The sequence below is a fragment of the Xyrauchen texanus genome, chromosome 5 (genome assembly GCF_025860055.1).
Source record: "Xyrauchen texanus isolate HMW12.3.18 chromosome 5, RBS_HiC_50CHRs, whole genome shotgun sequence".
NCBI lineage: Eukaryota > Metazoa > Chordata > Actinopteri > Cypriniformes > Catostomidae > Xyrauchen > Xyrauchen texanus.
In genome coordinates this window covers 8,833,116-8,858,269 of record NC_068280.1, presented here as the reverse complement: position 1 = coordinate 8,858,269, position 25,154 = coordinate 8,833,116, and the positions used below count along the sequence as shown (strand labels likewise).

The window sequence follows — 25,154 nt, the reverse complement described above, 5'->3', positions numbered from 1 at the left end:
TGAAACCACCACAGAACGAGATTGTGCACACGCCATTCAAACAGAGCACACAATTGTATAAACCCTCTCAGGTTCTGAGCTCAGATCTGTGACCATTCAAAACAACAAACAACAATTCTATGAAGGCTTGCTTTACATTTCTCAAACTGATGACCGCAGTTGCATGAAGTGGCAGTCTGAATATGTGCCACACCCAGGTGTTCAAACAGCATTAACAGGAAGAGATTAATTTCAACCAACTCAATAAGTCCATTGTGATAATATACAAAAAGTAAGATTCAAGAGCAGCCTAACACGCATTGAAGAATAATCTTCTAAGATATTAACAGGCAGAATTAATTCTCTCTAGATTAAAGGAATATTCAGGGTTCAATACAACTTAAGATCAATCAACAGCATTTGTGACATAAAAAAATTATTTTGACTTGTCCCTCTAAAAAAAAAGCCAGAAATATGGGTTACAGTGCAGTATTTACAGTGAAGGTTAATAGTAAAGTTAATATGGAGATTCAGTAATATGGGTGCTGTGTGATTAGCTTGGCCCACAGATTAAAATTAAGTATTTGGATATGAAAGGGCCTTAAAGAACTATGTCCTGTGAGTTTAGACAAGCAGTGTAATGTAGTACACCGTAAGCACAGCTGCAGGCCTGTGAGAATCACTTAAGATACTGCCACACTGATGGTGAGAGGAAAGAGAATGCATTCGGTCTTCTTTTATGAAGCTTACTCTTTGACATGAACTCTCTCGGACTCTCTTATGCACATACACATCCATACACAGATATCAAGAAGTCGGTGCAGTTTGTCCATTGTTGACCATTAATATGACTCACAGAATGAATTTACCTGTCACACTGCCTGACTGATTTTCTCTGATTTTCTCTGCAGTTTGCATATAGGTCTGGCAGGGGTGTGGAGGATGCTGTGATCACACTACTGCACTTTATTTTTAGCCATCTGGATAGAGCAAAAACTCATGTCAGACTTTTATTTGTTGATTTTACTTCTGCTTTTAACACTATTCAGCCCCTTTTGCTCGCTGAGAGACTGACTGCAGATTTTAACCTGGATTTGAATTTGGTGGGCTGGTTATTGGATTTTTTAACAGATAGATCTCAGCAGGTGAGGGCAAACAGCACCCTATCTGAAGTCACTTTTACATCTACTGGTTCCCCCCAAGGATGCTGTCTGTCTCCTCTCTGGTACATCCTGTATACAAACCAGTGTTGCAGTTTGTACCAAGATAGATACATACTTAAGTTTGCTGATGATTCTGTTATTGTCAGCTTGCTATCAGGGAATGAGCGGGACCATGGGCCAGTCCTTAGTGACTTTGTAGAGTGGTGTGATAGTTCATCTTTACAGCTGAATGTATCTAAAACTAAGGATATGATCATTGACTTTCGCAGGTCACCACCCTCCCCTACAGTCACGGTTATTAAGGGCATGGATATTGAGCCCGTGGAGACATACAAATATCTTGGAGTCATTCTAGATAACAAACTGTGTTTTGAACCGTTGGTTGATGCTGTCTCAAAGAAATTCCAACAAAGAATGTACTTTCTTAGGAAAATGAATACTTTTAATGTTTCGATCAGACATGATGATTCTGTTTTATCGTGCTTTCATTGAATCGGTTTTATCTTTCTGCATATCTGCTTGGTTTGGAAGCCTCTCCTGACAAATAAAAACAGACTTGGTAGTCTGGTCAAAGTGGCGAGCAAGATTTCCAGGGAAGTCAGGCTCAACCAGGGAGTTATACATAAAACAGGTACAGAGGAAAGTTAGAGCTATAGCTCATTCACAGGATCATCCCCTTAGAACAGAGTTTGAGCTTTTGCCCTCTGAGCGGCGTTATCAAGTTCCTAGATGCAGAACAAAGAGGATGCACATATCTTTCATTTCGGCAGCTGTGAGGCACCTTAATGGCAATTAGCACTTCATATTAACTTGCACAAGTTGCATTTTTGCACATGACGGTGTCCTGTATTTTACTTATTTATTTATTATACATTATGTATATTGGGCGCTAATGTGAATTCCTTCTTTGCTGGTTGGTTTTGTTGGTGAGTGTTGTTGTATGTTATGTGTTTTATGTTGAGCATTGCTGCAAATTCAATTTCCCCTTGTGGGACAATAAAGGTACTTTGAACTTTGAACTTTTGAACTTTGAACTAAATGCTGCTTTTATTCCCAGAATGCCCCGTATTTTATATTAGATTAAACCTTAAATAGCTAACTAAACGTGAACAGTTAATTCATGTTATCAAAGACACCTTAAAGGAATATTCCAGGTAAAATAGAAGCAAGGCTCAATCGACAACCTTTGGCATAATGTTGATCACCACAAAAATGTATTTCGACTCCCTTCTAATTTTCTTTAAACAAAAGCAAAGATTGAGGTTACAGTGAGGCACTTACAATGGAGGTTAATGGGGCCAATTTTTTGAGGGTTTAATTGCAGACATGTGAATCTTCTAATTTTATATAAGCCCTTACATTAATTCTTCCATTAAAACGTTAAGTATTATTTGAGCTGTAAAGTTGTTTAAATCATCATTTATTAGGCATTTTATGGTTTAGAGTTTGTTGACATTACATCGTCATGGTCGAGTTGTAAAATTGGCTGTAACTTTACACAGAAAAGGTTAGTAAGTGATTTTATCACACTAAAATCATGTTAACATGCATATTGTTTACGTCTTGTGGCTATACTTCTGAAACCATGAGTATTTTAATGTTTACAGATTGGCCCCATTCACTTTCATTGAATGTGCCTCACTGGAACCCAGATTTTTCCTTCTTTTTTTTTTTAAAGAAAATGAGGGAAAGGTTGAAATAATCAACATTACACCACAAATTTGATCAATTGATCTGAACTTGTATTGAGCCCAGAAAATAGACTATTCCTTTAATTGAGGAATTCTCTGGTGGACTTCCAGGTCATTTTAGAGCAAAACAAAAATGCATATTTCATCTGGTAGGCTATATGTTGTTTCAAAATAATTTCCTGATGGACATGCCTACGATTTGCCTTTTCCCATTAAGTATTAAACTGTTGTTTTCTTTATAAAGAAGTATAAATACTTCTGCAGAGATTAGGGCAAAATAATGGACATCTCTTTTTTTCCCTTCTTTATGATTTATGGTGATACGCGAAGGTGAACGTGTTGAAGATAGGCGGGGCGATAGTTTGTAAAGTGACATCACTGTCCTCTGAAGTAAATTTCGGCCCCTGACCTCATTGGACAAAAAACGGGAGTCTGATAGGCTGCGTTGTTGGTGGGTCGATTCTTTCGGTTATGCTGTTAGGATACGGTTATCTTCAGACTGCTTTCACCTCTGAGTGGTGACGGAAGAACTGTGTGTTAAAGACACATTGGTTTGGAGGCGTGTGGAATTTAAGCGCATTTTAAACCTCCGTGAAAGCTATAGCACAAGAAACCCAACGCCCCACGTTTCACCTGGTTGTCGGTGTGAAGCTGTGGACGGTCCGTTTCTTCCATCACGGAAGCAGAGGAGTCTTATAAAATCATCTGAGGGTAAAGGCATGACATATTTATAGCATGTTTAGGATGAAGCACGTTTACTTTGCTTATCTTTCAAACTGTTTGAAGCTCCTTAGGACCAAAAATCAATGTGTTACCTTATGCCTTCTTCCCTAGTAATTTCCCGAATCACGTTCGGTTTCGTTCGGACACGTTTGTGAGGAAAGGATGCTTCGGTTTTTATTCACATGGCGTGAAGTGAACCGCGGCCCGCGCGCCACTGATATCGCAATTCTATTTTTGAATATTTATTTGTATTTAATCACTGCGCATGAAAGCGTTAAATTAACGAACAGATTCGTACGGCTGATGTTAAAAAATCGCTTTTTAATTCATATGGTTTAATCTATTGAATAGGATGTTTCTAGTTGATAATAGAGAATAAATATTCTTAGAAAAAGTCTATAGTTATTCAGAGATTTCACTTCTGTTATTTTCTTAAAAACGCAAACAGACTGTTCGCTCATTTGAAGGATTTGCCGATGTTGAGGAATTCAAATCTTGTTGTGGATTTGCAAGCACTTCTGTTGTGATAGCATCGCTGCACATGCCATACGAATCTAATGCACGTTGTACTTGTCGTTCAGGATGGTCTCTTTCCGGGCGGAGACATCTACTAAAGCCCCCCAAAAATCGATAGTTTAAGCGGACTACTATGGATGGCCGTCATTTGAAATGGAAATGGACTGACTATTTGTGCAACTTCTCGGAGCTTGCGTTTGTATCGCGTTGATGTCATGTCTATCATCAACAATCTGTCTGCAGATAACAGCGTGTCTCTCATCCCACCATTTCTCTGTTTACATTCTACAATGCAGATCTAGATAGGGATGGGCGAATCGATCCCAAAGTATCGATACTGATGTTGTATCAAAAATATCGATCCTCACCAAAATATCGATTCTTATTTTTTATTTTTTAACTGGGGATACTATTATTTGGTTAGCATGAACAATAAGCTTCAAAGTGAAATAAAAAAGATTAGGCTATGTTAGCAAATACTTGTGCAGGATGGGAACTATTTCTTCCTCTCATCTTAACATTATTGATGCTGAAAGACACAAGCATCTTTCATAAATCCCATGTATGCCCACCTCTTCAGACACTAGTACACCACAAGTAAATTCACGTTAATATAACATATCTAAAGGTGACATTTCTTATTTCTTGTAATTGTTGTTAATAAGTAATTTCAAAAAATAGTTAACCATGGTTTTACTAAAGTAATAGTGTAGTAGTAACCATGGTTAATTGTGTGGTAACTATGGTTTAACTAAAACTCATGGTTAAACTATAGTTACTGCATCGAAACCTTGGGTAATTTTTTTAAGGGTAAAAAAAATATGTAACAATTATTTGACTTTTGACAAAAAATTATATTTTAAATTACACTTTTCATCCCAAGAAATCTGAAAAAAAAATTAATACAAGTATTGGTATCGACAATATTGGACATGAAATCCCATGCCTTCTAGAACGCTACTGGGTGCGTGAAGTTTATTACCACTGTACGCTTTTAGGGCTAATGGCCCGGATATTTTAGTGGCCTCTGGGAATTGTTGGCCTGTCACTGGCCTGCTGCAAGTGGTTACTGTCAGACTTTCCTTTTATGGGAAAACTTAAATGTAACACTAACTGTAATTTATCTTATTTACAGTTGGTTTAAGTAATTTAGAAGATATCATATTCTTTGTGGATAATTTACAGTTGAAGTCAGAAATGTACATACACCTTAGCCAAATACATTTAGGGTGTGTTCACACTTGGCAGGATTGGTTCGATTAAAATTAACTCTGGTGCAATTGCTCTGTTAGTGCGGTTCATTTGAACAAGTGTGAACTCTGTTACCCGAACCTTGGTGCGCACAAAACAAGCAAACCGAGACCTCCTGAAAGTGGGTCTTTGTCCACTTCCAAGTGAACTCCAGTACGGTTCGATTGATATATGAACGCAACATGGACCAAAGATGTCTAAACGGACCAAAAACAGGAAGTAATTTGCCTAATACTGACCTCAAGCATACCTGGATCTTCTCATCATAGGAGCACTTGCCCATTACAGTTCGGTACTGGTGTCAGAACTGCCGTCAGCCGTCCTTGCAGCATATCTTTGTTTGTGTGTACAACAGAGGAATTCCTTGCATTGTTTTGACTCCTTTACACATTTTATTAACTCTTTGTTTGTTCTCAGCTGGTCAAAATACCACCATATATACATGTATACATCCAACAAGCGCATTTCGCCAGCATTGTTTTAGATGTTCAGTAAGTTCCGTCAAAAAATATACATCGTAAAAGCTGTCCATGTCCAATCAGGTCGTGACTTTTCCCTGATGCCTTTGGTTCTCTTACGAGAGGTTCTCTCGTATTGCGTAAGCTAGCTTACGCTACGGGAAAGATTCATCTTTTCTGAGATATTGAAGCCAAAAAATTATCCTTAATTTTGTATCCATTGTCAACGCAGTGCGGCAGCTGCAGACCTTGAGCGGGCTAGCTAGCGAGCTCATAGGTTGCTCTGCGGCAACTGCTGCAGCCTATAGACGAGCTTGGGCGAACTTGCATCCAATGAGAGGCGTCCGCGCGCTCACTGCATCAAAGCCCGCCAAAATGGGCGTGACTAGAGTGCATATAAGCGTAGTTCGTGAGGCTGGAACCCTGATTTTCATCTCTTCAGCGAAGCTCTTCGCATCTCTGAACCAGAAGCCGCGTCGCCGTTCGAGGGGCATCAAGCAAGCGTGGACAGCGTCGAAGAAGCCGGCCGTCTTCGCCACCTTCAGCCGTCCTGCGAAGCTACGCCATCCGGCGACGTATCCTTTTAAAGCAAGCTAGTTCTTAAGAACTCCACAAAAGAGTACGAGCGTCTTTTTAAAGATGCCTCGCTCCACTTGCGCCTCATGCCGCGCCCTCTCAGCACCGGAGACCGCCACATCATCTGCGCTCTCTGCCTGGAACTGGGGCATGCAGAGCTCGCCCTCGCTGAAGGCGGATGCGATCTCTGCGAGGAGCTGCCGATGTCGACCCTGCGGGCTCGACTCGAGCGATCAGGACCGAAGCCGCCAGGCCGCCTTCTATTCAGCCGCGCAGAAAAATGCGCCGCTCTCAAAGGCTGCCGGAACCAGTGGTAGAAGCGATTGCCTCGCCGGTGCCCATCCCTCGAAAGCATCGCCTTCACCCTCCCCGCCCACCCGGACGCGCAGTTGCCGCCGAGCGGCTGCTCTGCTGCCATCTCGGACGAAGAAGCGTGTTCCATCATGGCTTCGGACAACGAGGAGTGGTCAGGCTCACACGCCTCCTCCTCGGCCCAGGAATCCAGCAGGACCCGCGCCGGAGTCAAAGGGGAACTAACATGCCTCCTCACACAGGCCGTCGACCGCCTCGGGCTCGAGTGGTCACCGCCCCCTGAGCAGGCACCCAACAGACTCGACGGCTGCTTTCTTCAGAGCCGCCGCCGCGCAGCACCCGCTACCCGGGCCGCTCCCTTCCTGCCGGAACTCCACGCCAAGCTTTCCAAATCTTGGAATGCGCCTTTCTCGGCCAGGGTCCGATCCCACGTCTCCACCTCTCTTGCTTCGGTGGACGGCACCACCGAGAAGGGCTACGCTTCCATCCCTCCGGTCAAGGATGCGGTAGCAGCACACCTTTGCCCGCCCTGCGGTCTAAACCAGTGCTCCCGTCTAAGGCCTGCAGAACAACTTCCGCCTGTGTTGGCCGTGCCTATTCCGCCGCCGGCCAAGCTGCATCTGCTCTGCACTCTATGGCCGTTTTACAGATCCTCCAAGCGGACCTTCTACGGGAGTGGGATGAGGAAAGCAGGCATCCAGAGGCGGTTGCAGACATAAGAAGTGCGACGGACCTCGCCCTCCGTGCTACCAAAGCTGCAGCCCAAGCTATAGGGAAGTGCATGGCCGCGCTGACTGTGACCGAGAGACATCTGTGGCTAACGCTAGCCGACATGGGAGAAGCAGAGCGCTCTACGTTCCTCAACGCACCGCTCTCTCCATCCGGTCTCTTCGGCTCTGCGGTGAGTGGTATCATTGACCGGTTTTCAGAGGTCCAAAAAGCCACACAAGCCATGAATCTCTTTCTGCCTCGTCCAGTTCAGGAAAAGCTCCTTCACATAAATTGTCTGGAAATGATAGCGGTCGAGGACGCGCTCGTGCGCTTCCTCCCGGTCATTCAGGGTCACCACGTCCTGGTCCATTCGGACAACAGATCTGTGGTATCCTATCTAAACCGTCAGGGCGGTGTCAGATCCAGGAACCTCTTCCATCTGACGAAACGCATACTGAGTTGGTCCCAGTGCCACCTGCGCTCGCTGAGGGCGACGCACGTGCCAGGCCACCTGAACGACGGCCCAGACAGACTGTCCAGAGACAATATTCCCCCAGGGGAATGGTCCCTGCACGCTCAAACAGTCCAGCCGTTATGGCGCATATTCGGCAGAGCAGAGATAGACCTCTTTGCGTCAGAAGAGAACTCTCACTGCCCAATATTTTTCTCGAAAAGCGAGGACGCACTGGCCCAGGACTGGCCCAACCGCCCGCTTTACGCCTTCCCTCCCGTCTCGCTATTGCCACAGGTAATGCAGAGGATCAGGGAAACGCGCCACTCGGTGCTCCTCATAGCCCCGCGCTGGGAGAATCAAACATGGTTCCCGGAGCTTACGCAGCTGTCACTGACAGCCCCGTGGCCCATCCCAGTGAGAGCAGATCTCCTCTCGCAAGCTTGCGGCACGATCTGGCATCCCCACCCAGAGCGCTGGGCGCTACACGCGTGGGTGATCAACGACTACCCGTCGCTTTGCCAGAAGGAGTAATAAACACCATCATACATGCTAGAGCCCCCTCCACGAGAAGACTCTATGCGTCAAAATGGTCTGTGTTTTCAAAATGGTGCACCGACAGAGACCTGGACTCACGGACATGTGGGGTATCGCCGCTGCTCGTGTTTTTACAAGAGCTGCTGGATAAGGGCAGATCCCCATCCACGCTCAAAGTGTACATGGCGGCCGTCGCGGCGTTCGCTGAACCCCTGCATGGCCAGTCACAGGGTAAAAACGAGCTGGTCATCCGCTTCCTCAGGGGAGCTAGAAGGATGAACCCTCCGCACCCCCCATCGGTTCCTATCTGGGATCTTTCTATAGTTCTCGAAGCTATGAAAGCCCCTCCCTTCGAACCGCTTCAATCCGTGGATGTGAAACACCTCTCACTTACAACCGTTTTTCTAACTGCCCTATCATCAGTTAAACGGGTGGGAGATCTTCACGCGCTGTCTGTTAGCGCTGCGTGTCTTGAGTTTGGACCAAGTGACTCCAAGGTCATTTTAAAGCCTAGACACGGCTATGTCCCCAAGGTGATCGGTACTTTCAGAGCACAGATCATTTCCTTGTCGGCGCTCCCAGCATCTGATAGCGAACGCAAAGCCAATCTCCTTTGCCCAGTCAGAGCACTGAGATTGTATACTGCGCGCTCCGCATCTTTCAGACGCTCTGAGCAGCTTTTCGTTTCGTTTGGAGGGCGCACCAAAGGTCTCGCCGCCTCGAAACAGACACTGTCCAGATGGATAGTGGACGCTATTGCTGCTGCGTACGCGTCAAAAGACCTACCATGCCCGCTAGGCATTAGGGCTCACTCCACTAGAGGCATGGCCTCCTCGTGGGCATGGTCCAGCGGGATTTCCATTCACGACATATGTGTGGCAGCGGGCTGGGCTTCCCCCTCCACCTTTGTCAGATTTTACAATCTGGAAGTACCCGCTCTGCAGGCTAAACTGCTAGCGGTTTAATACGCTACAGCTCCCCTGGTGAGCTGCATTATGGGACACATTCCACACAGACCGGCACCGCCGCTCTGTCTATGTGCTTATGTACTACACACACACTGGCCCGCACTCTTGCCGGCCAAATATTAATTCCCCACTCACAAGGGCTCCCCCGGGTCCCCCTTAATTCCCTGGGGCTCATGCAGTGGATGCTTTGCGCGCACGGCGTTGACAAAGGGTTCCCGTAGCGTAAGCTAGCTTACGCAATACGAGAGAACCTCTCGTAAGAGAACGAATCGGTTACTAACGTAACCTCGGTTCTCTCTAGATGAGGGAACGAGTATTGCGTAACCGGCCGTGCTCGCGCCACGAGTTATTTTTCGCTTCATTCAATGAAAACCAGGGTTCCAGCCTATGAACTACGCTTATATGCACTCTAGTCACGCCCATTGGCGGGCTTTGATGCAGTGAGCGTGCGGACACCTCTCATTGGATGCGAGTTCGCCCAAGCTCGTCTATAGGCTGCAGCAGTTGCCGCAGAGCAACCTATGAGCTCGCTAGCTAGCCCGCTCAAGGTCTGCAGCTGCCGCACTGCGTTGACAATGGATACAAAATTAAGGATAATTTTTTGGCTTCAATATCTCAGAAAAGATGAATCTTTCCCGTAGCGTAAGCTAGCTTACGCAATACTCGTTCCCTCATCTAGAGAGAACCGAGGTTACGTTAGTAACCGATTCGTTTTGTACCGTTAGGTTCGGTGTTAAAAATGCCAGTGTGAATGCTAAACGAACCAGGACTAAATGTATCATTTTCATTTTTGGTCCGGACCAAGAGAACCAAACTACAAGTGTGAACACACCCTTAAACTCAGTTTTTCACAATTCCTATGTAATCATAGAACAATTCCCATTCTTAGGTCAGTTAGGATCACTACTTTATATTAAGAATGTGAAATGTCAGAATAATAGGAGAGAGAATGATTTATTTAAACTATTTCTTTTATCACATTCCCAGTCAGTCAGAAGTTTACATACACTTTGTTAGTATTTGGTAGCATTGCCATTATATGGTTTAACTTGGGTCAAACATTTTGGGAAGCCTTCCACAAGCTTCTCACAATAAGTTGGTGGAGATTGGCCCATTTCTCCAGACAGAACTGGTGTAACTGAGTCAGGTTTGTAGGCCTCCTTGCTTTTTCATTTCTGCCCACAAATCAGATTGAGGTCAGGGCTTTGTGATGGCCACTTCAATACCTTGACATTGTTGTCCTTTAGCCATTTTGCCACAACTTTGGAGTTATGCTTTGGTCATTGTCCATTTGGAAGACCCATTTGCAACTGAGCTTTAACTTCCTGGCTGATGTCTTGATGTTGCTTCAATATATCCACATAATTTTCCTTCCTTGTGATGCCATCTATTTTGTGAAGTGCACCAGTCCCTCAAAGCAAAGCACCCCCACAACATGATGCAGCCACCCCCATGCATCACGGTTGGGATGGTGTTCTTCGGCTTGCAAGCCTCACTCTTTTTCCTCCAAACATAACGATGGTCATTATGGCCAAACAGTTCTATTTTTGTTTCATCAGACCAGAGAACATTTCTCCAAAATTAAGATCTTTGTCCCCATGTGCACTTGCAAACTTTAGTCTGGCTATTTTACGGCAGTTTTGGAGCAGTGGATTCTTCCTGGCTGAGCAGCCTTTCAGGTTATGTCGGTATAGGACTCGTTTTACTGTGGAAAAAGATACTTGCCTACCTGTTTCCTCCAGCATCTTTACAAGGTCCTTTACTGTTGTTCTGAGATTGTTCACTTTTTGCACCAAACTACATTCATATGTAGGAGACAGAATGTGTCTCCTTCCTGAGTGGTATGATGGCTGTGTGGTCCCATGGTGTTTATACTTGCGTACTATTGTTTTTACAGATGAACGTGGTACCTTCAAGCATTTGGAAATGGTTTCCAAGGATGAACCAGACTTGTGGAGGTCCACAATTCTTTTTATGAGGTGTTGGCTGATTTCTTTTGATTTTAAGAAATGAGGCACTTGATCAGTAACTGATCAAGTTTAACTCATATTAAACTAGTTATCTTGTTAAACCATACTTATCATTAGGGTTAGCTGAATTAAAAAAAAAATTAATCACATTAATGCTATAGCCTCTGCCCCTGCCGACCCTGGCATGAGGAGACCAGAAGGCTCAGGAGATTAATCTTTGAAAAAAAAAAAGTTTTTTTGAGATAATGTTTGTAATCTTGTAAAAATGGATTTCATAAAATTGGTATCGGAAAAAGTATAGTTTAGGAACCGGTATCGAAGTAAAGATATCTGCATCCATATAGATATAGATATTTTTTGAACGATACCCAGCCCTAGTAGTGATTGATTGTGCATTCTATAGTGCGCAATAGTGCCTACCCACTTTTCCTGCCAGGCTCTCTTGCCAGGTTTCCCATTAATTTTTTTCCATAGATATTTCATGATAAAGTTCTAAACTATGAACCAAACCAGCCAGTTCCAATGTGTAACAACACTACATACTTTGATTTGAAACAAAAACGTATGTTTTTGCAGTGGCGAGGACTCCGCAACAGCACATTACTCCTCCCTTCCGGGTTTCGTCACAACTGTAATAGTATAAGGATGGCAAGGAGGAGGTGGGAACCAGCTGAACAGTGAACAAAGTTTAATGGTTAAACTCAAAACAAAGTTGGCCTTGTTTGGGCCCAGGGTAATCGGCGGCCAATGGCCATTTGCCGTTGGCCCCAAGAAAGCCCAGAGGAGGCACCATGAAGTCCTGGAAGTGACAGTGGGAACGCAACTGGCCCTCGCACGCACTAACTCGCCCTCATTTGGACTGATAGTGGAAACGAGGCTACTGATTAAAGATGTTTGTATACGGAGAGTCACATGGTGCCATGCGAGGGTTGGATGTGTGAATGGCGAGCTAGTTTTAATAATTTTAATAAATAACACTTTGCTAGTTTTAATAATTTTTTTCTCAGAAACCGGTGAGATTCAATACACTCTGATTCTTTACTGTTCTACGAAGACTATATGTCTAAGAATACAAAACCATCGGGCTCTGGAGACATTAAAAGACACTTACATGCTCAAGCTGAAGCCCCTGAGCAACAGGCCGAAAGCCCGGGACTTAATTTGGCCAGTGCGGTAAAGAGATTTAGCGTCAACTTTCGAGCATGTCGGCTCTGAGATCCACGGAGGGAGACAGACCCCGATAAATTCTAGCCAAATTTCTGAGATCATCCGATAAAGATCTCATGTTAAGGGAGGCGAGGAGTAAAGGAAGGCTTTCTTGTAAGAACCACAACATTTTCTTGTTCCCTAACTTTGCAAATTCGACCAGATACATTATCGATTCAAGGAATGCAAGAAACTCTTACATCAACGGAAGGTCACTTTTGCACTGATGTTCCTGGGCAAACTGAGAATAGATACTGTGGCAGGGCGGAGGGCGGGGCCGGGTCGTGATCCAACACACCCGGTCCCGTATTAGGCTAATTATGCCTCCAGGATAAAGGTCGACTGCAGGGGATCGTGCGGGAGAGAGAGCTCATTAACAAGCACAATATTATATGCCCACAGCAAGCGAATGAGTAAGTCATTACTCTCGATGCAGTCGAGTGGGCCTGACTCACTGAACATTCACTTGACTGTCCGTGGAAACTGAGTGCCGCCTTTGTTTCTTTTTGCGCTGGTTTTGCCTAGCAGCTGGAGTTTGTTTTGTGGGATAACACTCCTTCGGGACAGTTTGTGGATGAATCTGCACATTCTTTGTGCTTATGCCTCCCATTGGCTAGGTTTGTTTTATAGATTATTTTCTGTTGTGTAATTTCTGTCGCACCAAATTTGAATAGAAACACCGGATTTGAGCAATCCGATGGAAAAGTTTTCACGGGGGCCCTTGTAGGCGTACATGGAATGTTAAAGTTTAGAGGGATGGATGCTGGTTGGGGCTGTCATGCTTAGGGTTAGTGCATAGGTTTTTCTGTTTTCTGTGTTTTTTGTTCGGGGGAAGTTCAGGTTTTGACTGTTGCACTAATGTTGGAATATGGTCGTTATAATTTTATTTTTGACTCGCAATCAATTTTTGTCTAATATGTCATATGTTAACGAGTGGATTGTCTCTCCACGTGGAATGTAAATTGGTTGGGGCACCCCATAAAAAGAAGGAAGGTTATTTATTTTCTTAAATGTAAGAAATAAGATTTTGTGTTTTTCAAGAAACACATCTTTCCCTGCTGGAAGAGGAAACATTTTTGGAAAATATGGGGTGGACGTGTTTGCTTTAGTGCTGGCTCAAGTAAGAGCAGGGGAGTCATTCCTAATGCTGATGGTCAGGGCATTTTTATAGATCTTGAAGTGATGTTGCAAGCTATTGGTACGCCTCATCAAGGAGACTTACATTTTTTGATGGACTCAGTCCTTGATCATAGTGAAGCAAAAGTGTTGATGCATTGTCAACATTGACACCGTGGAACCATTATATTTCCCTAAACAGATGACTGAGCAAAAAAGTTATTTTGATTATGAGAGAACCTCATAATGAGGTACCAGCTTGGTGAGGTAATTAAGGCCCTGCCTACAGGCAAGGCTCCGGGACAGACGGTTTTGCTGCTGAATTTTTTTAGATCTTATGCTACAGAACTGGCTCAATAAAGAATGGAAAACTTCCCTCAACCATGACACAATCTGATCAGTCTGATTCTTAAAAAGGACAAAGATACAAGCGTTGCTGTCCAATTTCCCTTTGTATTAGAGTGTGGGCTAGGATTCTAAAAAACTTCAAGTCTGCATGTAGAGATGCAAGGGTGCGTCTGTTGCCATTTAAGATTTTACATTGATTCTATTGGACCCCCTCTAGGTTGTATAGGCTTGGTTTTAAAGATACACCCACCTGCTTGCGATGCCAATCAGAAGAAAGGGGACACAACCAATGTTTTTTGGGGATGTGTTAAGATCCAAGAATTTTGGTTGATGGTTTAGAGCTTCACGTGTGACTTAGTGGACACTCAATTTTCATTTTGCCCCAGACAGTATTTTGGGTGATGGGGTGGTCCTGAATATGGGTGATAAATATGGAGAGCTGGGTCCTGACCGGCACAATAATTGGCAGGCGGGTAATCCTCAGGGGATGGAGATCGACTGATGTGCCCTCCTATGGTGAGTGGTTTGTCGAGTTGGGCAGGGTGGTAAATAGAAGGCTAGGCAACCTGGATGTACATCAGGGAATGGGGCAGCTATCTAGCATTTTTGGAAGGCTCTTGGGGAGGGGCAGTGGAGAGAGACTAGTGGGGCTATTATTTTTTTAAGTTTCTAAATATTTTCTGCTGTTTTATTGTCTTTGAGTGTCTTTGTCAGTTGACTTTTGACCACTGGAGTGCTTGTTTGTGTCACATGGGGGGGTTAATGTTCTGGGTAAAAGCTGTGATTTCATGTGGTTTGATTTAGCAGTTTCTGTTGTGTCTATTTGATTTGCTGCTTGGAATCAATAAAAAATTTGTATATATATATACTTTCTTCTGATTGGCATCGCAATATATATATATATAAAAATGTGTATGCTGTACGATTAATGGCCCATTCAGAGATTACAGATTATATACAGTGTAAAATCTTCTGAAGTGCCGAATAGCAGTCATGTCTGGTTGGCTCCAGCTTAACCTAGACATTACTGTGAGTTGCCTTGGACAAGCAGATGCTCAACTAGGAGGTAACCCCAATTGTTTGTAGTGGATTAATGATATTAACCACATCAATCGTACAATTATTTAGCCTGGGCATAAATCCACAGCCTTTAAATATTTGCTTAACCTGATTTAGAAGTAACTAGATTTACACCAGATACAGTCATTTTAATTCTAGCCTATCATCAAACTATGTTGCTGTTTTGTACCCAATTAAATTGCTTCCTTAGTGCTTGATATTGTCTTTGCATTTGGGGGAAAAAGCATTTAGAAATACCCCTTCCTTTTATTAACCTTTCTGTTTTTTTGAACCCCTAATCTGCTAAAACATTGCTGCTGACATAAGAGCTTTAAAGATCAGCAAACTAGCAGTGGATAACTTGGCAGAGTGTTTGTGTGTTTTTAGATGGAGCCGATGACTGTACTTTTTTAATCCTCTTGAATACATCCCTATCCATCACGGCATCCTGCTGTGTCCAGTATGCAAACTACACCCAAACCATCACGCCACAATTCAGTCTGTTCTCTCTTTCACAAACTCCCTCCCTTTTCATAACATCTTCTATGGCATTAATCTTTTCTTGTCCGTCTTAACACTTGAGATGGGTGCAACCATTCACCTTTATTTCTTCAGTGAATGGAGTTTAAAGCAATAGTTCACCCAAAAGAGCCAGTCCTTTGTATGCCTTTTTTATTTTTACTGCCCCTTTCTGTGTAATATCGCTCACGTTGTTTTGGCAGCTCTGCTCTGGCCATGCCAAGCCCCCATAACATGGTGAACAGCACACAAAAGGGCATGTCCTCTATTAATCCTTACATTACGCATGCCAAAATCAAACCATGCTGGGTCATTAAGCCCCATTCACAACCTATACTTGCACAAAACACACATTTGCTCATCTGGAGCTAATCCCATTGGACGAGAGTGGTCTAGCAGGTTCATCCCATTTCTTCCCGTTTATGTGCATCGTTATTACTGTTTCACACTCCCAGCACTGTTTGACACCTCCGATCAGCCGCACACACAATACTGTCCCATCTACTCTTCCCTACAGCCACCCACTCACTATTCACTAGTACTTACACCAGCCAATAGGAACTGATGGCTTCAGATTGACCATAAAAAGAAATGAAATCTGCTGGTGGAGCTAGTAAAAATGGGAAAGAACTAGGGATGGACATTTTAAGTAATTTTGTAGTTGAATACTCGAATACAAAAAACAAGAAATTACTGTAAATGTATTTATCGAAATACTGTATATGGAAATTTTTCAGATATAAATAGGGCTGCACAAATTTCTTAAACATTTAAACACAACGTTGGTAAAGTGTGCGTGGCAGGGTTAATTAAAGTGGGCCGTGGATACGGAGACATCTGGCGGACGACATGGCGCATTGTAAAATTTGAACAGTTATTTTCTATGAAGGTGCGTATGCATGCATCAGGGGCCTGAAGTCTCTGGAGGCTGTTAAAGATTTGTTTTCCATTCAATTTGACCCAAATAATTATCAAAGGACTTATATTATTTATTCCAGTAAATACAGGATGATATATTGTGCATAAGTATCTTGGAGCCTAAACAATGTATTTTCAGATACAAGTATTTCTTTTTGTGGTTTGACAGCTTGAATGAAAGACCTATTCAGTGCTACATAAGGGGAAATTTCGTAATGGACATGCCATCTCAAATTGTTCAGTTTGTACAGTTACACCAGTTTCATACACTAACCTGCAAACTCATTGTTACTTTGTTAATTCTAGAAGTACAAAAGAACTTTAGACTGGCACCAGCTCAGTGTTTGTGTGAAATCTGCCTTGTCTATGTCACGACCGGCTTTGGTAAATTGTCGCCCCTTTGTGGTCTCCCCCAAAGATATTACGTCAGACTAATAGAATGGTAGTGAATTGAAAGGACACAAATTAGGCTTCTAATTTAAATGTTAGCTGATGTTAATATATCAATGCCTCAAATGTATCAATAAAAAAATTTGCCAATCAATAATTTATATATCAATATTTAATGACATTAAAAAATTACAAACATTTGCACTCTCATATAGAAACATACGTTTCAAGTCTCCTGAGCAATACAATCACTTTTTAATAACAGAATTTTCTTTTTGGGTGAACTATTCCTCTAACAACGCATCTACAGCGCCGACCAATGCATTGAGACATTGAGATTTAGGTGAGAGAAGCAGTTTCATTTTTCCCACAACAGGCAAAGGCACAAAGGAAAAGTAGTGTTTTACTATTCTAATATTTAAAGCTGAACAAGTACTCAATCAGTCACTCACATTCCTAAAAATAACATTCTCAACTACACACCATCCCAAGCTTTGTCATTTTTATACGGTCTGATTATGGGCCTTGAATACTATAGAGCAGGCATAAGCAATATTAGGAGGGATTATAAAATTGAGAGAGATTAAAATGATATGTATTTGGTTTATTTGGCTGTATAAGGTCCAAGTCCAAGGTTTGCCAGCTACAACATTATTTGGTGTTAATCCTATGAAATCTAAAGCAACGATCAATTGACAGTTTGATTTAGAATCTAAAGCACTATATGATTTAAAACCAATTACTGTAATGTAAATATTTATATGGCTCTTTTCTTGAACTGAGCTCAAATCTGTGTATGGAAACCAACATTTGGTGTAAGATTTATATATATATCAATTTAATGAGCATCCCTGCATAATATGCATTTTAAGATGCATGGGAATTTTCAGTCCATATACAATCAGAGAGAGGAATTTTACCACCAGCATATCATGGGCCCTTACCTGTTGTTTGGATTTAGTTCAGGTATTGCAGCTGATATCAGCCTCATACAAACACTATAATCTCTGAGTCTGGCTACAGATATGCTTGCTTTCTTTGATAAGGTAGGCAGTGAAGCATAGTTTCACAGACAGCGGGGGGTTTGCATGCGTGTGTATATGCGTGTATGAGAACGATATAGAGAATCAGAAAAATAAATCTCATCCACCACTGGGAACCATTTTTATTAGTGTGTGGCTCCAGTAAGTGTATCAGATAATTACCCCTACCTGTGAGAAACATATTTCACAGGAGCAGTTTTTACTCTAATAGTTGTAAGTGTATATGCAAGCGTTGTGACTTCCTGTCTCTTGTCCATTTTAAAGAATGTGGTATGCTCATAAACATGTTGATAAACGACTTTCTGTGAAAGATGGGAATTTGGGTTTTTCTGCACCACACAGCATGGTCCATTTTGTTTTGACCCTGGATGTAGCTTGAATGATATTGCAGCTCACTCTTCACTTGGGATGGGGCACGATGGTTGTCTACTTGTCCAATTGACTAGTTTAATAGTGGACAAGTTTGGCAAAAGTTATTCTAATTTATTTAGCTTTTGATGTTTTTAGTGATAATGTTATTTATTGAAGCAAAGTTATCCAATATCAACTGGGCCTGTGTGGAAAAAGTATTTGTCCCCTTAGTTATTACATCCCCAAATCTATGAAACTGCATTCATAATGGGGTTCAGCTGGACTAGACACACCCAGCCTGATTACTGCCAGCCCTGCTCAACCAAATCAACACCTAAATAGAAAATTTTCAGCAGCATGAATTTGGCTAAAAGGTCTCACCCAGTAGCATCCTATGCCAATGTCAAATGCCTATGCCATCTAATTTATGAGGAAAAAGGGAATTAAAATACATCAGTCTGAGAAGGGTTACAAAGCTATTTCAAAGGCTCTGGGTCTCCAAAGAACCACAGTGAGAACCATTGTTTCCAAATAGAAAAAACTTGGTACAGTAGTAAACCTTATGAGAAGTGGCCGGCCTTCCAAAATTCCTCCAAGAACACTGTGATGATTCATCCAGGAAGTCACAAAAAAGCCAAGGACAACATCTAAGGAGCTGCAGTCCTCTCTCGCATCAGCACTGTTCATGACTCCACTATCAGAAAGACAATGGTCAAAAATGCCATCCATGGAAGAGTGGCGAGGCGAAAACCACTGCTAACCCAGAAGAACATAAAGGCTCATCTTAAAACACACCTTGATGATCCTCAACTTTTGGGAGAATGTTCTGTGGACTGAGTCGAAAGTGGAACCAGGAAGACAGGGGTCCCATTACATCTGGTGTAAATCAAAACACACAATTGCACAAAAAGAACATCATAAATTCGGTCAAGCATGATGGTGGTTGTGTGATGGTGTGGGGATGCTTTGCTGCTTCAGGGCCAGGGCAACTTGCAATAATTGAGGGAAACATGAATTCTGCTCTCTATCAGAAAATGCTAAAGGACAGTGTCCGGTCATCAGTCCGTGAGTTGAAGCTCAAGCGCAAATGGATTATGCAGCAAGACGATCCATAGCATAGGAGTTAGTCCACATCTGAATGGCTCAAAAGAATAAAAATTAAAGTTCTGGAGAGGCCTAGTCAAAGTCCTGTCTTGAACCTGATGTGGCAGGTCCTTAAACAGGCAGTTCATGCTCAAACCCTCCAATATAGCTGAACTAAAGCAGTTCTGCAAAGTTGAGTGGGCCAAAATTCCTCCACCGCGTTGTGAAAGACTGATCTCCAGTTATCGGAAACGTTTGGTTGTAGTTGATGCTGCTAAAGTTGGCACATTTTCACAAACTTAAGGGGTCGGTTAGTTTTGCACATGGGTGATAAAAGTGTTTGATAACTATAATAATAAAAATATATATTTTAAAACTGTATTTTGTGTTTACTCCGGTTGCCTTTGTTTTATGTTATATATTGTTTGAAGATCTAAAACAATGTAGTTTGAAAATACACAAAAATAGAAGAAATCAGGAAGGGGGCACTTTACTTTTTCAAAGCACTGTACGTCCATTTTGAAAATGACTAGTTTTTCACATCCTTACTCTACACACAGTGCTGAATTGTGAATTGCTACAGGCCAAATTTTCTTAGATGGAAATTGGTGGTAGGAGAGTGGAAAGTAAACATTAAACACCCACTGACTTCCCAGGCAAATTTTAGAGTCACAAATGTGCTGATGATCACAAAACAGAGACCTAAGTATGCAACGATTATAGAGCCACTGTATTTTGTCTTATAGTATGGGTGTGGAGCCCTCTGATTAAGTTTATTCTTCCTGAAATGTGACTCCTGTCTTATTGTTTTGTTGCCTGTAGTATAGAACATTTATCTTTGTTATTTGATGCCTCAAGCTCTAATCATGTTCATTCTAGAAGGCTAAATGTACAGTGCACCACAGACATAATGAAAAACTTTTATGGCTTTAATGCACAATGTCATGTCAGCATTTTAGTCAGTCAGTGAACGCTGTCTCATATGGATTGTATGTGGGATTGAGATGAATAATTGACTAATGGCGAGGGAGGGAAAGAGAAGGAAAAGGAGGGGTGTGTTGAAAGAGGGCAGTAATGTTTTCGTGTTGGATCTCTTTTAAGAGAGTGTGTACCAATGGTAGTGTTGTGAGAGCACTGCCTTGTATGGGCAGATTGAATGAGGGGTATGCGTATTTGTTCCTTCTCTACTAAAGTCCTATTTGGTCTCCTGTCATACTTTTCTTGCAATTATTTCCTTTCTATCATCAAGTTAAATGTTAGTTTTGTCTAAAATGTCCATTTTAAATGAAAGTTTAAACAATTTAAACAGGGGCACAGATATTTGTTAGAAAGGACATGGTCCTACTGCTGGCTCTTATTACAAAAATGCAGGATGTGGCCAACTGCAGCTGCATGGAAATATACTCACATACTTTATATCTATATGTGACAGCTGGTTATGGCCCTGAGGAGTTGGAGGCCCTGTACAGGAATTTGGGTTTACAAGGCTTCTTTATCGGTTTCTTTTCATTTTATATCAAGAACATTTGTCATGCACACATTCTCCCATTGTGATAGTGGTTCTAGAATGCGGTGTCATTTAGGACTTACACTGACACCTAGTGGCGTGGATGCATCATTGTTCAAACGCAATAGTTTTCAGTTGCCGATGCCATTGTAGAAATTCACAGTCAGCCATTTTTTATTATTATTTTTTTTATCCATGAGTGAAAGTGTATAATAACTGGGTGGTTACTGCAAGTAGAATTTGGGTGATCATGGGATCCTAACCTGGCAGCCTCTCCATGTAAAACCACTTTTGTAAGGTTACTGATATGACTGGAGTCCTCATCTCATGTGAGTACTCGTGATTTTATAGGCTACATATTTTAACATTACAATTTAAGGAGTAAAACTTTTTTTTTTTTTTATGAGAAAAAAAAATACTGTGTGGACCATTAAACATACATTTGTCTTGTGCCTGCATATGGTAATATGGTAATCGGAAGGTTGCTGGTTCGAGCCCCACAGCCACCACCATTGTGTCCTTGAGCAAGGCACTTAACTCCAGGTTGCTCCGGGGGGATTGTCCCTGTAATAAGTGCACTGTAAGTCGCTTTGGATAAAAGCGTCTGCCAAATGCAAAAAAAAAAATAATAAAATATGTGATGCTATTCTCCACCAGCAGATGCTATATTATCTGTTTGCCTAGAAATTATCATAATATGCAGTCCATCATACCACTGTATTAAACCTGGTCTCAAAGAGTCACATTACTATACCTACATTTTTGCTAAATTAATTTCACGTGGCTTATTTTATGTATTGCTTCAGTTTCCTGGTGAAATAAACACCAGAGCACTAAAATAACTGGTCAACATTATCGACAACATCAATAATTAAAGGTTGATCTCATTTAACGTATCATGAGATCACATTAAACTCTTAATGATGACGCACAAGGTCAACACTGCAGTTTGTGCCTGACTGATGAGAGGAAGTATTAAATGGCTCACAGTCCAGATGCACTCTAAACTTTCCAAACAGCTTCTGGTGATGTAGATCGCAAAGTACAAGTGAAAAAAAAACAAAAAGGAAATATAGAAGCAAACTCACTGTGGAATAAGCGGAGCCGGAGCTGCCGTTCCACTGAAGCAAAACTTGATGACCGATTTCAAACCAGATAACTGGTTTGTCTTGTCGTCAGGTGTGCGCACTGTCCTGACAAGCGAGAGACCGACAATGAGCAACAGCCAATGAAATAAAGAGAAGAACGCAAGAGGAGAGCAAGGTCTTTGCTGCTTTGAGTAATTCTCCCACATCTCCCTACCCGCTGTTTTTTTTATTTTCAGCTGTTTTTCTTTTCTTTCTCTTTGCAAATAAGCGCAAGCTGTTCTTTCATGTTTGTTGAGATGTTAACAAAAATAAACTGCATGTTTGTGAATTAATTTTAAGATGCATTTTGGTTGATCCATTTGAAATGGGATGACTCTAAAGGCAGCTCTAACAGCCTTTTTAAAATATGTATTTTTTATGCCGGTTACTCGCAGATTAAAACGTGAAAAAAAAAAAAGGAAATATAGAAGCAAACTCACTGTGGAATAAGCGGAGCCGGAGCTGCCGTTCCACTGAAGCAAAACTTGAGTGTCGAGAATCTTTAAAGAAAACACCCGACGTTACATCTTTAATTTTGCAAAAAGAGATCAGGCTGAATATTGTGGGATAAAACTCATGACAGGATGTGAGGAGGTTTTGCTATTCTTCTGAGATAAAATTACTGAAGTCCTCACAAAAAAGTCCTTTCAAACACTAAAAACCTACATAATCTTATAAAGGATTGAGGAAAGCAGCTTCATAAATGTTATGTTTCACGTATGTATGTAAACACAAGGTTTTAAATATGAATATGTGTATATGTGTTTGGAAATCCTTATACCACCTTTGTAATCAACTGTCTATACATTTAAATTCCCTAATCCAAACAAAGGAAAGATTACGATCTTACAAGATGGGCATAGGATTTACTTGACAGTTAACTGATGGCAGAGAGACAGAGGAGGGTATTTTGTATTATCTGGTTTAGATGATTGAGTGGGATTACCTCTTGAGATGCTGGATGTTCAGAAGTGCTTTACTTTGCTGCCAAATCTCCCTGAAAGAGGCCTATTTTTTTTAATGCAGTTTGAGAAATGGAGATCTAGATTTGTGGCTGTGTGAGAGAGATCTAATCCGCATTGCTATTTGCGTTATCAGCCTTTCTCCCTTATTCATTCCAAACACTCACTGTTGCTGTCCCGACAAACCAGGTCAAAGGCATAATAACCTTCTTATTTCTTAAATCTTATTTCTGTCTTGCCCCCCCCCCCCCCCATGTTAATATTTATGATGAGATGTTATAAGTGTATAAAGGGGGGAGAAAATTGCTATGGTGGTGTTAGACCGAATTAGGTCTTCAGTTTTATTTATTTACTTATTTTGTGTGTGTGTGTGTGTGTATGTGTGTGTGTGAGCGTGTATTTATCACTTTGTGGGGACCAAATGTCCCCATAAGGATAGTAAAACCCAAAATTTTTGACCTTGTGGGGACATTTTGTCGGTCCCCATGAGGAAAACAGCTTATAAATCATACTAAATTATGTTTTTTGAAAATGTAAAAATGCAGAAAGTTTTCTGTGAGGGTTAGGTTTAGGGGTAGGGTTAGGTTTAGAGGATAGAATATAAAGTTTGTACAGTATAAAAACCATTATGTCTATGGAAAGTCCCCATAAAACATGGAAACACAACATGTGTGTGTGTGTGTGTGTGTGTGTGTGTGTGTGTGTGTGTGTGTTTTATTATTATCTGTACTTTGTGGAGCTCATGGGCATCTTTTTGTATATATTTTATATGATTTGTGATCTATTTGCTCTTTTAAAAATGCAATAAAAACATTGATATCACACACAAAAAAATTCCCTTTGAAGCACGCTGCACATGCAGACTGTATATTTATTTAATGACATCTCAGCCTTTTGTGTTTTAATCATCATACAAGGACATATAATGATTTGAATTGAGCCATAATACATTTATTTAACCCCAAATACGTCAAAATCTGCATTTTATAGTTAATTCCGTTTTTATGACTGAATTCCGCTATTCTCTCTCTTTTTTTCTGCATTGCGGAAATTATAGGACCCAAGATCAGTCTGTTTTGTCTGAACCTCTTTTGCACACTATTGTTTGCCATGTTCTTTACCTACTTGAAAAAATATGACTAATGGAATGATATCTGTGGGGAAACTAACTGTACGAATTGTTGATTTAAAACAGCAGTATTCATAAACATTTTCTTATTTTCTTTTCTCATCACTATAGTGACGCAGCAGCAGGGCTGCTGGGTAATTTTCACTCAGCTGTGTAGAATGATGACCTCTCAATTCATCTTCAACTTGCCCCCTAGTGTCACAGAAACTGCTTTTCAAAAGCTTGTTTGTCTGTTGTCAATCCCTCAGATGAGGTCTTTTGTGTTTGACTTGATTCAATATTTTATTCACAATAATTTTGTTTTTCTTCTTCTTTACTGTTATGCGTACTTGAGCCCACTTACGCTTGCTATATGTAATCCTTTTATGCTGTCAAATTAAAATAAATTATCTGCTTGCCTTTGGAATTGTCACTTCATCCCATGATGTTCTATTCTCTTTTCTAGTTTCTCTTATTATTTGCTCTACTGTTCAGTGGCTTGGGCTTAATGGAGCACTGAAACAATAGCTCAGCTGCCAGGGCCATCTGTATGGTATGCAGAGAGAAAACAGATCTAATGGAGGGGAAGGCGGGTAAAAGAGAGAAGGGGTTATGGTTAAGGAGCTGTTTAAGGGGGAGAAATAAAATAGGGCACCGTGAAAAGCGTGTTTGGAAAAAGAGTGGGGTGAATGGGTGCAAAGACCCACCCCCCTTTTTTTTTTCTTAGAGCTTCATGCCACAATCCTCTTGCTGACAAACCTTTGCATCAGTTGCTTGAAGGACAAAAAATGAAAGTCTTACATAGTGCCAAGCTTCACTGAATTGATTATATTAAAATGCTTAGACAAATGTAAAATGCTGTTTCCCATTTAAAGGGGTCTTGTAATATATATAGATTATTTTTACTTTATTATTTTCCTTGAGGATCGCTTAAAATGCAAGTAAAAACAGCCATACATACAAAAATAGTATTACATTTTTCAACCCTGTCTCTGGCCCTCTGTCTGAATTGGACCGTTTTTTGTGCTATCTCATTTGAGTCTTTAATATTCACACTGGGTTATGATTGGCTAACATCTCTGAAGTGCAAACACCCTCTGCTAACATGTGT

General features: G+C 41.6%; 1 protein-coding gene across 1 annotated transcript in view; it reads left to right on the top strand.

Moving 5' to 3' along the window:
* Positions 1–3,271: 3,271 nt before the first annotated feature.
* LOC127644337 (serine/threonine-protein kinase WNK1-like) overlaps positions 3,272–25,154 on the top strand; it is a 32,670-nt gene continuing 10,787 nt past the window's right edge. The window contains exon 1 of the mRNA XM_052127473.1: positions 3,272–3,544. The gene's annotated coding sequence lies outside the window, so the exon portion shown is untranslated. The remainder of the gene's footprint in view (positions 3,545–25,154) is intronic.